Raw genomic sequence first — 13037 nt, forward strand, 5'->3', positions numbered from 1 at the left:
TGACGATTCACGAACATCATAATTTGAAATAATTATATAATGATGTATATATGGATATATATATACTTATGATTTGTTAAAATGATATTTAAGTATCTCATTATATATAATAACAATTGGTTATATACATAAAATGAGATTACTAACTTAAAGACTTCAAGACTATATACATATATATAACGATTAACGTTGTAATAACTTCTAAATTAAAATGTATGTATATGTATTGTATTAATATGTATTAATACATTTTTGAAAGACTTAATAATATATATAAATATATTTATACTCAATAAAGATAGCTATACTCATTTTCTCATTCAATTTTATCAAGAATCCTATTCGTATTCATACGATATTTATACCCGTATAATACCCAGCTTCTATACGTATTTACTATGGGTATATACATACCAAATCATTGATCTTAGCAGCCCTCAATCAGTTGTGAGACATGTATAAACATGATGTAGACTTGTGGGAATGATGGCTTGGAAACTAGTATGACTAAATGCATAAAATTACAAACCATGGAGCCATGTTGTTGTCCCCATTTTGATGCCAACATGTAGGATAAATAACCATCCATTTCATTCCAGTTAACTACATCATTTTACCCTCTAAACACATACTCAAACACTCTCTCAAACCTCCATTCAATTCAGCAAGTATTGGTCTCATAATCCAAGTTATAATCATCATAACAAAGCTTGATCAAGAACACTTCAAGAATTCCAAGCCATCAAGGGTATCTTTGAACTCAAGATATTCTCCTTATTTCTCTAGAAACTTTACTCATTTGATTTTAGGTAGTAACCTTATTCATAATATTATTCGATTCGTATTCATATAGCTATCTTATTTTGAGTTATAACTAATAACAACAAGAACATAGTTTAGATTATTTCTAAACTTGTTTGCAAATAAACTTAATCCTTCTAACTTGATTTTTAAAATACTTCAACACATTTATTATGACATTATGTAAATCTAACATAAGGATATAAAACTTTTAAACACGAAGAACACCTTAAAATCGAATATACGCCGTCTTAGTCGAACGGGGGCTGTTTTGGGTTTAATTTTAAAAACCTATCTTAAACTTTGAATTAAACGATTTCCTTTGGTGAAAAATCTTATTTTATATGGATATGAAATATATCCAAAATCCATGGTTAAACTCAAAGTGGAAGTATGTTTTTTTTAAAAGGGTCATCAAGATGTCGTTCTTACGACAGATATGACTATCTTCTCTTATTTGACACCTAAACTGTATTTTCGACTATAAACCTATACTTTTTATGTTAAGATTAATAATGTTGAGTTCGATACGAAACCATGGCAACTCGAATCACTCAAAACGGATTTTAACGAAGAAATTATGGGTAAAACAAAATTGGATATTTTCTTAATTTTTAGCTACGGACATGATTTATAAAAATAGATGCTAACCTTATCCTAGATAAATTACCTTGTATCCTACATGTATTTATACATGTCTTGTTCCCGAACTTATGGAAATACAATTTATAATAGTCGTGATTAAGTTCTACGACAATATATTATAGTCTTAATAAAGATCTTAAGGCACCATATATATATATATGACTTGATCACCGTGGACTCCATATACAAAGTTTTGACATATCATTTTGACTTCTTCTATATATATTATTGGAACGAACTATTAGACACCATTGGCAGTAATCTCGAGTTAGCTGTGGGTCAAAGTGGATTCCAAAATATTATATACTTTGAGTTGTGATCGAGCCTGAGACATGTATACAATGGGTCGCGGATTGCTTCAGGCAATATACATATTATGTGTCTTATTATATTAAGATAATATATTATAGTGTTAGTGAATTCTAACACAATATACGCATTTATATTTATACTGTTGGACTATTGGACTATTGGACTACGAACGTTGGACTACTAACAATGGACAATTAAAATTATCACAAGTATCATAAGTATGGAATATTAATTATATATATATATATATATATATATATATATATATATATATATATATATATATATATATATATATATATATATATATATATATATATATCTTGATACAAGAATATTATTATTAGGTTCGTGAATTTGTTAAAAGGCCGAGTCTTATCACCATCTATTCGGAAATCATCACAAGTGAGTTATAGTCCCATTTTTACTATTTAAATTATTTTGGGATGAGAATACATGCAAAATTTATAAATGTTTTACAAAATAAGCACAAGTTCATGGAACTACATTCTATGATTGAATTGTTATACCGGATATCTGTACTTATTATTATTATGCTTGGTAACCTAAGAATTAGTGAAAAACACTAATTGACGCGAATCCTAAAGGTAGATCTACGGGCACCAACCACCACCATTTTCGAATAGTGGAAATGCTTTAATACTTCGAAGGGTTCTTGTCATACATTTGAATAGTGGAATGTATGATGCCAGATATCTTAAGTGCTCTATGTTAAGGTCGGTTACCAGGCGACTCATCGTATGAATGATTTTTTGCAGTTGTAATGATCATGCGCATTTAATTAAATGAAATCTTGTGGCTTATTAAATGTTATGATTATTATATAGAAATTAAACCTATGACTCACCAACATTTTTGTTGACGTTTTAAGCATGTTTATTCTCAGGTGAATATTAAAACTGTTTCCGCTGTCGTATGCCAACTCAAGGTCAAGATTTGGAGTCGGCATAATTGTTTATATTGTTTAAACTTGCATTCGGAGTATTTGTTGTAAGATATTTGATCATATTGTAATGGATTGTGTAAAAACTTATTTATTTGAGGAGATTTTCTTTGATAGAAAATCTAAATTATGTCATTAAGACCTTTATTCAATAATAAAGGTTATGGTTGTTTTTAAAAACGAATGCAAGATTTGAAAAAACGTCTCATATAGAGGTCAAAACCTCGCAAAGAAACCAATTAATATGAAACGTTTATAATTAATATGAACGGGGCATTTCAGTTGGTATCCGAGCGTTGGTCTTAGATAATCAGAAAATTTTTCATTAGTGTGTCTAACTAATTTTTGATGCATTAGTGAGTCTGGACTTCGACCGTAATTATTTTAAAAATGATTGCTTAATATAATTGTTGAAAACATAAGATTATTAACATATAAATATTATAAGATATATCATTCTCTTAAAGTGCATGCTATTATGTGATAGATGACTTCATCCGATCATATAAGCATCTCTAGTGATTCAGATTTCATTTACTTATCATGTGATTCGGAGGCTGAGTCAAAGCATACGACTTATGAACCAACAGAAAAGTTAACTTTTGGTGCTACCATTAAAGTAGAAAATTGTTGGGAAAATTGGGAAGATTCACAATTTCCAGTAGAGGTTCCAGAAGAGGATCCAGAAGAAGATCCCGAAGAGGAACCCGAAGAAGAGGATCTTGAAGAAGTTGTGGAAATTACCGAACCACAACGTGATTTGGGAAAATCTTTGGCTATTATACCCGATCCCAAACCCGATGAACCTATTATGACCCAAAATGTTTGTGATCATCCACCTGAACCACCTAAGAGACCAGTTCATAAAATGACCGCTCGTATAATGACTGTTGGTTTTGCTCCCAAACAATTAGCCGAAAGAACCAATTGGGAGGAATTGGAAAAAGAACTATCCAAACGAAAATGCAAATGTTTGGTCGAGAAAGAAACAACGTCAACATCTAAGAAATCTCGCCGTTCTTGAACCATCGGCAGCTATCCTGTATTCCATGCATTGTATAATATGTATTATATTGTGTGTTTAAGTTTGTAAGAAAATCCGCAATGTAATTTTCCTTATGATTGTATAATAATAAGAATAAGCATGGAAGGTTTATTATTATTATTACAACTTATTATTACGTAGTAACGTAATTGTTGGGATTTAACAAGTTTGAGAAGTCTTAAAACCTTTTAAGAATCTTAATAAACAGAAGCGTGTAATTATCAAATTTTACTTGTTGAACTTTAAGCCAATTAAAGCTAAATCCCAATAGGATCAAGTTGTGAATATATACTTACAAATTAACAAGAAAGGGAGAGTTAATACCTCCTCAAAACTTGTTTGAGGGCTGCTTGTATGAGTGGATAATGAGGATGAAGATGATGAACTTGTGGCTTCTAATTTGAAGCTTTAAGTGTGCAAAATCCTAAGCCTTTCATTCACCAACACCACCCTTAAACTAGTTAATGTTTAGGACCCTTAAACACCTTGTTAACCAATCTTGAAACCCCTTTGTTGTTGCTGAAAAAAAACGACCAGCAGACCCAACAGAATGATGATGGAGATGAATGAATAAAAGCTTCTAATTTGAAGCCTCAAGTGTGTAATACCCACAAGCTTTTAATTACCAACACTACCTATGTTTAGTTAGGATTTTGTGACACTACTTTTCAACCAAAAACTAGCTACCAAACTCTCTTATTTGTGTGTATATATCACGGCCAGCAAGCAAAAATAAAAAAGAAGTCTAGTTCTTTGGTTGAATACTTGAGTCAAAAAGAAAAAAATGCATTGTTCAATGAGAGAGCCATGCACTTAAGAGAATGTGAATGTGGGAAGTAACAAAAGCAAGTCATGGGTGTTCCTCTTGGGTTCACAAATCTGCCACCCAACATAATAAAATAACAAATTTGTTATTTATAAAGATTGTTTTATAAAACAATGTACTTGCTAGTTTACTTATATTTTATAAACCTATTTATAATACCTAGCACAATTTAATTGTTTTGATCCATAAACAATTAACTCCAAAATATATAAATTATCCAAATAATTTATCTCAAGTTATTACATTTTAGAAAATTAATTTTCTAAAGTCCAAGTGTCGTGTATTTATTCAATGATCCAATCGTTAAGATAAATACATATAAAGTGTTGGTAAGCTTGTTATTGGGTATGACCCGACTTGGATCATAACATATTAGCCACATTAATTAAATATGTCTCTCGGGCATACGAAATACTTTCAATCTCCCACTTGCACGAGAACCATAAGAAAATAATGCAAGTGACGGATACCACCTAACGACCGTCCATCACCCCCAATATGTTATGACTTTGTGCCATTCAATAACATTATCCCTTTCGAGTTCCCATCTCGAATATGAATAGGTGAATTTTTTCATTACATCCTTTCATCCTAGATGTCATGTTAAATCCAAGGGATACAGAGTGATCACTCCCTTTTAGATTCAACTTTATCAGGCCTTAGACATCTGACTCTCAACGAATAAGAGGAACAAATTCCATCTTGACTACATACGTCCTATATATACACCTTGCATTATACCTGAGCTCTTCCTTATGAACTGCCATATTTCAGAATAGCGAAGGAAAGAATCAAGGCACAACACTTGGTAAATATCCGAACCCAATATGTACCTCAGGTCAGAGGATACAATGATATTCGCCTTTACTCAAGATTACATGTGATCAACCACAAAGGCTCCATTTAGTAAGTCTTGAGGGCGGGTCTTCCAATATTTGTATCCCACAAATATCTATGAACCTTGGTTGCAACCTTGCACCACATTCATCTCGTGAATGTATACCAATCCGAGTTCATAATAGTCTAAACCTCACACTTGTTCCCACGAATGTGATCGACTACGGAATTTAGAATAATTACTTATTCATGGATAAAATATGCAAAATAGGAACATGACTCAAAATAAATTAATACCATAATTATATTAGTGAGTTTGAACAATTTCGTTCCGTTACAATACTTAAAACAGATCATGACCAATCACTAGAATATCGAAGCCCTAATGCACAAACATGTCCTGCATGTTTTGATCCATGTAAGAGCTTCGTGAAGGGATCCGCTATATTAAGATCTGTGTGAACTTTGCGAATACATATCTTTCCCTTTTCAACTTCATCCCTTATGTAGTTGAATCTCCGCTCAATGTGACGGGTCTTTTGATGAGCACGAGGTTCCTTGATTTGAGCAATCGCACCCTCGTTGTCACAAAAGATCTCAAGAGGGTCCTGAATGGAAGGGACTACTCCTAAGTCGTCGATGAATTTCTTCATCCATGCAGCTTCCTGAGCTGCCAATGATGCGGCAATGTACTCTGACTCTGTAGTAGATAGAGCAACAACATCCTGTTTTGAACTCTTCCAAGAGACTGCACCTCCATTTAATGTGAAGACATAACCGGATTGTGATCGAGAATCATCACGATCAGTTTGGAAACTCGCGTCCACGTAACCTTTTACAGTGAGTTCCTCCTCACCAGACCCGTATATAAGAAACATATCCTTAGTCCTCCTAAGGTATTTCAATATACTTTTAAAAGCAATCCAATAACTGTTTCCTGGGTTATTCTGGTATCTACTTGTCAGGCTAAGAGTGCATGACACATCCGGTCTAGTGCATATCATTGCATACATGATTGACCCAATGGCAGAAGCATATGGGACTTTCTTCATTCTCTCCTGTTCATCTTTCGTGGTGGGGCACTGAGATGAACTGAGAAGTGTTCCCTTTTGAATAGGTACCAAACCTTTCTTAGAGTTCTCCATCTTGAACCTTTTCAAGATCTTTTCAATGTATGCACTTTGATTTAAACCTATCAGTTTCTTGGATCTATCCCTGTAGATCCCAATCCCCAAAACGTATTGTGCTTCTCCAAGATCCTTAATGGAGAAGCATTTGCTTAACCAAGTTTTAACACCTTGCATTGCCAGAATATCATTTCCAAATAACAATATATCATCCACATATAGTACAAGGAACATGATAGTGCTCCCACTAGCTTTCTTGTATACACAAGCTTCATCACCATTTTTAATGAAGCCAAATTTCTTGGCCTCCTCATTAAAACGATGATTCCACATTCTAGATGCTTGTTTCAATCCGTAGATTGACTTCTTTAACTTATATACCTTTTTAGGATATTTCGGATCAACAAAACCCTCAGGCTGAACCATATAGACATCTTCCTCAAGATGTCCATTTAGGAAAGCGGTCTTGACATCCATCTGCCATATTTCATAATCATAATGAGCAGCAATGGCAAGTAATATCCTAATAGACTTTAGCATCGCCACAGGCGAAAAAGTTTCATCATAGTCAACCCCTTGAGTTTGAGTGAAACCTTTTGCTACAAGTCTAGCTTTATATGTATCCAAGTTTCCATGTATGTCGGTTTTCATTTTGAACAGCCATTTACAATCAACTAGCCTAGAGCCAGGAGGTTGCGCAACAAGTTCCCAAACTTGGTTGTCATACATGGATTGCATCTCAGCGTTCATGGCTTCCTGCCATTTATCTTTATCAATCCTTGATAAAGCATCTTGGTAGTTTATTGGTTCATCCAAATCAACCACATAGCAACCATCCATGAGAAACCCATATCTCTCAGGAGGATTACTAATCCTACCAGATTTGCGAACGTCTTGTGTATTTTGATCATCCATCTGATCACTCTCAACATTTTCATGTTGAGTGCTAGTGTAAGCCAATTGTGTATCATCTACTTGATCTTGAACCTCTTCAAGAACTATTTTCCTTTCACTATCACCTTCCATTAGGAACTTAGTTTCAAGGAATTCAGCCTTCCGAGCAACAAATACATTCTGTTCGGAAGGATCATAGAAATAATATCCCATATTATCCTTGGGATATCCTATGAAGATACACTTTGTGGATCGAGCATTTAATTATTAGGGATGTAACGCTTAGGGTAAGCTTCACATCCCCATACCTTTAAGTATGATAGAGATGGAGGTTTTCCAAACCACATCTCATGAGGTGTTCGTTCCACTTTCTTGGTTGGGGCCATATTTAAAATACGAGCCGCGGAGCATAGACAATAACCCCAGAATGATAGAGGTAACGAGCTTCTAGCCATCATAGATCGAACCATATCCATTAGGGTTCGGTTCCTCCTTTCGGACACACCATTAAGCTGTGGTGTCCCGGGTGGAGTAAGTTGCGAGATAATCCCACAACTTCTAAGATGATCTTGGAAGGCATCGCTTAGGTATTCACCTCCTCTATCGGTTCGAAGTACCTTAATTGTCTTATTGAGTTGATTTTGTACTTCGTTTTGATACTCTTTGAATGCTTAAAAAGTTTCGTCCTTATGTCTTAACAAGTAGACATATCCGAAACGACTGAAGTCATCAATGAAAGTAACGAAGTATCTTTCACCATTCCTAGCTATGGGCTTAAAGGGTCCACATACATCCGAATGTATTAATCCCAATAAGTCCTTAGCCCTTTCGTAGGTCCCTTTGAAAGGTGCTTTAGTCATTTTGCCTTGTAAACAAGATTCACATACATCAAACGAGTCTAGTTCATTTGATTTCAAAAGGCCATTCTTTTGGAGTGTATGCATTCGATTCTTGTTTATGTGACCAAGGCGACAATGCCATAAGTAGGAATCACTCAAATCCCTTTTGAGTTTCTTGGTGCTAGTATTGTATATTGAGCTACTAGATGATGTGTCATCATGAACCAATTCATAAATTCCATTTGAAGGCGAAGCCTTAAAATAAAATACATTATCTAAATAAATGTGGATATCATCATTAACAAAATTAAGATAAAAACCACATTGTTTTAAACGGGAAACTGAAATAATGTTTCGACATAAATCCGGTGCATACAAAACATTGTTCAAAATAAGTTCCAAACCACTTGGAAGTTTTAATACAAAGTCTCCTTGAGCCTTCACTTGCACTTTGGCTCCATTACCCATAAAGAGACTTGATGTTCCCGTTTGCTTGCTACTTCTTTTGAACCCCTGCAAAGAATTGCAAATGTGAGTTCCACATCCAGTGTCTAATACCCATGTATTAGAAGAAGTAATACTAAGCTCTATATATACCATATATATGTTACCTGAGGATTGCCCCGCATCCCTCTTTTCCTTCAACTCCTTAAGGTAGACCGGGCAATTGCGTTTCCAGTGACCCATTTCACAGCAACCGAAGCACGGGTCTTCCTTGGGGTTTGCTTGTCCGGCAACCTTTTGCTTCTTGTTCTTGTTTTTGGTTGGGGTAACCATCCTCCCCTTTCCCTTGCCTTGATGGGCGGGTCCTTTCCTCTTAGCCGCCTTTGGCTTAGAGGTGTTGTTACCTTTGGACCCACCATCATTGATCATTAGCACGGGTGAAGCCCTCTTACCCATGCTAGTTTCCGCCGTCCTTAACATGCCATGAAGTTCACCAATGGTCTTATCCATCCCATTCATATTGTAATTAATTACAAATTGGTCAAACCTCTTTGATAGGGAGTTTAGGATAAGATCAGTGGCTAGCTCATTAGATATGTTGAGATTAAGACGGTTTGCGCGATCAATAAGGCTTTTCATTTTGAGGACATAAGAGGATACGGATTGGGTGTCATCCATACGACATGCATGTAACGCTCGAACCGTTTCGAAGCGCTCGACACGTGCTTGTTGAAGGAACATCTCCTTCAATTGCGTAATCATGTCATATGCACTATGATGTTCGAAATCCTTTTGGAGTTCGGGTATCATAGTCCCAAGCATTAGGCAAGCGACTTGCACCGAATCGGCGCAATACTTATCCCAATAAGCCATGCCTTCCGTATCATCCTCGTCGGGTTGATCGGGAATGGGGTCTTCCAACACATACGCCTTATCCTCAAGTTTGAGGACAATTCTAAGATTACGGAACCAATCCATAAAGTTCGTATGGTTGAGTTTGTCTTTCTCGAGGAGAGACCTTAATGATAGGTTGTTCAAGTTAATAGGTGCGTTTTGTATGTTGTTGTTATTGGCGGCCATCTACAAAATTAACAAGGTTCATTTAAGTATCGATTTTAAATTTAATAAATAATACCCTTTTATATATAATTGTTTTATTAAATATTAGAATCCAACGGTAAATCAAATTTCGGTTAGGTGACCTTTATCCCGTTATTTGATTTAGCTAGGTAGTCATTTATATGACAATTGCAATCCTTTTGCAACTTCTAAATTATGGGATCATGCAATCCTTTTGCATGGCATATTTATCCCATCAACGCCTATTTGTTCCTCATGCTTCGGTGACCCTAAGTTCATGATTCCCAAATCAAGTCGTCCTACTTGTGTAAACATGTAAAATTAACATACAAGTGGTTAGGTGACCTTTATCCCACAAGCATGCGAATTTTACCTTAACCATATTAGGTAGTTCATGATGGTTAGGTGACCTTTATCCCATCATGAGTTCCCTAATATGTTTAAGTGTCCCACAAAAGGATGGCGTTAAACTTGTTTACCTTGTCGATTAAGGGATTTTAAGTTTTCGTTAATTCTAGTTTAAGAAAACATTTATGCCATACACCAACATGCATTTAGTGTATGGTTCATTTGAAATCCATTTTCAAGTCTTGTAATTTGCCAATTACTTGATATAAACCATTTTATATATACGTGATCCTTTTCTTGTTCTTAATAACCATTTATTTAGGTCTTTAGTTGCTTTTAATTTAACCAATTAAATTGTCGTCTTGCATGTTATTAATACGTCTAATTTAACCAATTAAATTGTCGTTTTGCTTGTTGTTATCTTGTGATTAATTGTATCAACCAAACATACAATACAATAAACAAACAAACAACCACACATGCAAAACAAGTATGTTCACAATCTAGCCATTTTGGTGGACATTTGTTTAGCCGAAAACAAATGTCACCGGGTTAAGGGGTAATTGTAGTGACCCGAACTTTTCCATGTTTATATATATTAATTGAGATTGATATTTACATGATTAAATGTTTCCAACATGTTAAGCAATCAAACTTGTTAAGACTTGATTAATTGAAATATGTTTCATATAGACAATTGACCACCCAAGTTGACCGGCGATTCACGAACGTTAAAACTTGTAAAAATGACATGACGATATATATATGGATATACATATGGTTAACATGAGATTATGATAAGTAAGTATCTCCATAAGTATATTAACAATGAGTTATATACATATAAACAAGACTACTAACTTAAGGATTTCGAAACGAGACATATATGTAACGATTATCGTTGTAACGACATTTAAATGTATATATATCATATTAAGATATATTAATATATAATAATATCATGATAATATAATAATTTAACATCTCATTAGATATAATAATCAATGGGTTAACAACATTAATTGAGATCGTTAACTTAAAGGTTTCAAAACAACACTTACATGTAACGACTAACGATGACTTAACGACTCAGTTAAAATGTATATACATGTAGTGTATTTAGATGTATTAAAATACTTTTGGAAGACTTCAAGACATATAACAAAACACTCATACTTAACGAAAATGGTTACAGTTACTTTCCCATTCTTTTCTTTCATCAAGAATTCTAGTCGTATTTTTACCCGTATTATACACAGCTTCAAAACGTACTTACTATGGGTATATACCAATAGGAACTAGCATGGGATTCCACTCTTGATTATGTCATGTATGACTAATCAATTTTAACTTCTACCATGAGCTAGTCAACTAACTAGAACTCCTTTTAACCCCACTCACCACTCACCAATTACCACTCATCATTCACTCCATTTCACTTCCAATTCTCTTTCTAATTCTCTCTCAACACACCCACACTATTATGAACGTATTTTTCCAGTAGTTAATCATCATCTTCATCAAAAATCACTTCAAGAATCAAGCTATAATCATCATAGGAAGAACACTTCAAGAACACTTCAAAAATCCCTTCAAGTTTACTAATTTACTTCCAAGCTTTCTAATCCATTCCAAGTAATCATCTAAGATCAAGAAACCTTTGTTATATACAGTAGGTTATCTTTCTTATTCAAGGTAATATTCATATTCAAACTTTGATTCAATTTCTATAACTATAAACTATCTTAATTCGAGTAAAAATCTTACTTGAACTTGTTTTTGTGTCATGATCCTACTTCAAGAACTTTCAAGCCATCCAAGATCCTTTCAAGCTAGATCATTTCTTGTCACTTCCAGTAGGTTTACCTACTAAATTTGAGGCAGTAATGATGTTCATAACATCATTCGATTCATATATATAAAACTATCTTATTCGAAGGTTTAAACTTGTAATCACTAGAACATAGTTTAGTTAATTCTAAACTTGTTCGCAAACAAAAGTTAATCCTTCTAACTTGACTTTTATAATTAACTAAACACATGCTCTATATCTATATGATATGCTAACTTAATGATTTAAAACCTGGAAACACGAAAAACACCGTAAAACCGGATTTACGCCGTCATAGTAACACCGCGGGCTGTTTTGGGTTAGTTAATTAAAAACTATGATAAACTTTGATTTAAAAGTTGTTATTCTGAGAAAATGATTTTTATTATGAACATGAAACTATATCCAAAAATTATGGTTAAACTCAAAGTGGAAGTATGTTTTCTAAAATGGTCATCTAGACGTCGTTCTTTCGACTGAAATGACTACCTTTACAAAAATGACTTGTAACTTATTTTTCCGACAATAAACCTATACTTTTTCTGTTTATATTCATAAAATAGAGTTCAATATGAAACCATAGCAATTTGATTCACTCAAAACGGATTTAAAATGAAGAAGTTATGGGTAAAACAAGATTGGATAATTTTTCTCATTTTAGCTACGTGAAAAATTGGTAACAAATCTATTCCAACCATAACTTAATCAACTTGTATTGTATATTATGTAATCTTGAGATACCATAGACACGTATACAATGTTTCGACCTATCATGTCGACACATCTATATATATTTTGGAACAACCATAGACACTCTATATGTGAATGTCGGAGTTAGCTATACAGGGTTGAGGTTGATTCCAAAATATATATAGTTTGAGTTGTGATCAATACTGAGATACGTATACACTGGGTCGTGGATTGATTCAAGATAATATTTATCAATTTATTTCTGTACATCTAACTGTGGACAACTAGTTGTAGGTTACTAACGAGGACAGCTGACTTAATAAACTTAAAACATCAAAATATATTAAAAGTGTT

Source organism: Rutidosis leptorrhynchoides, chromosome 7 (genome assembly GCF_046630445.1).
Source record: "Rutidosis leptorrhynchoides isolate AG116_Rl617_1_P2 chromosome 7, CSIRO_AGI_Rlap_v1, whole genome shotgun sequence".
In the NCBI taxonomy this organism is placed as follows: domain Eukaryota; kingdom Viridiplantae; phylum Streptophyta; class Magnoliopsida; order Asterales; family Asteraceae; genus Rutidosis; species Rutidosis leptorrhynchoides.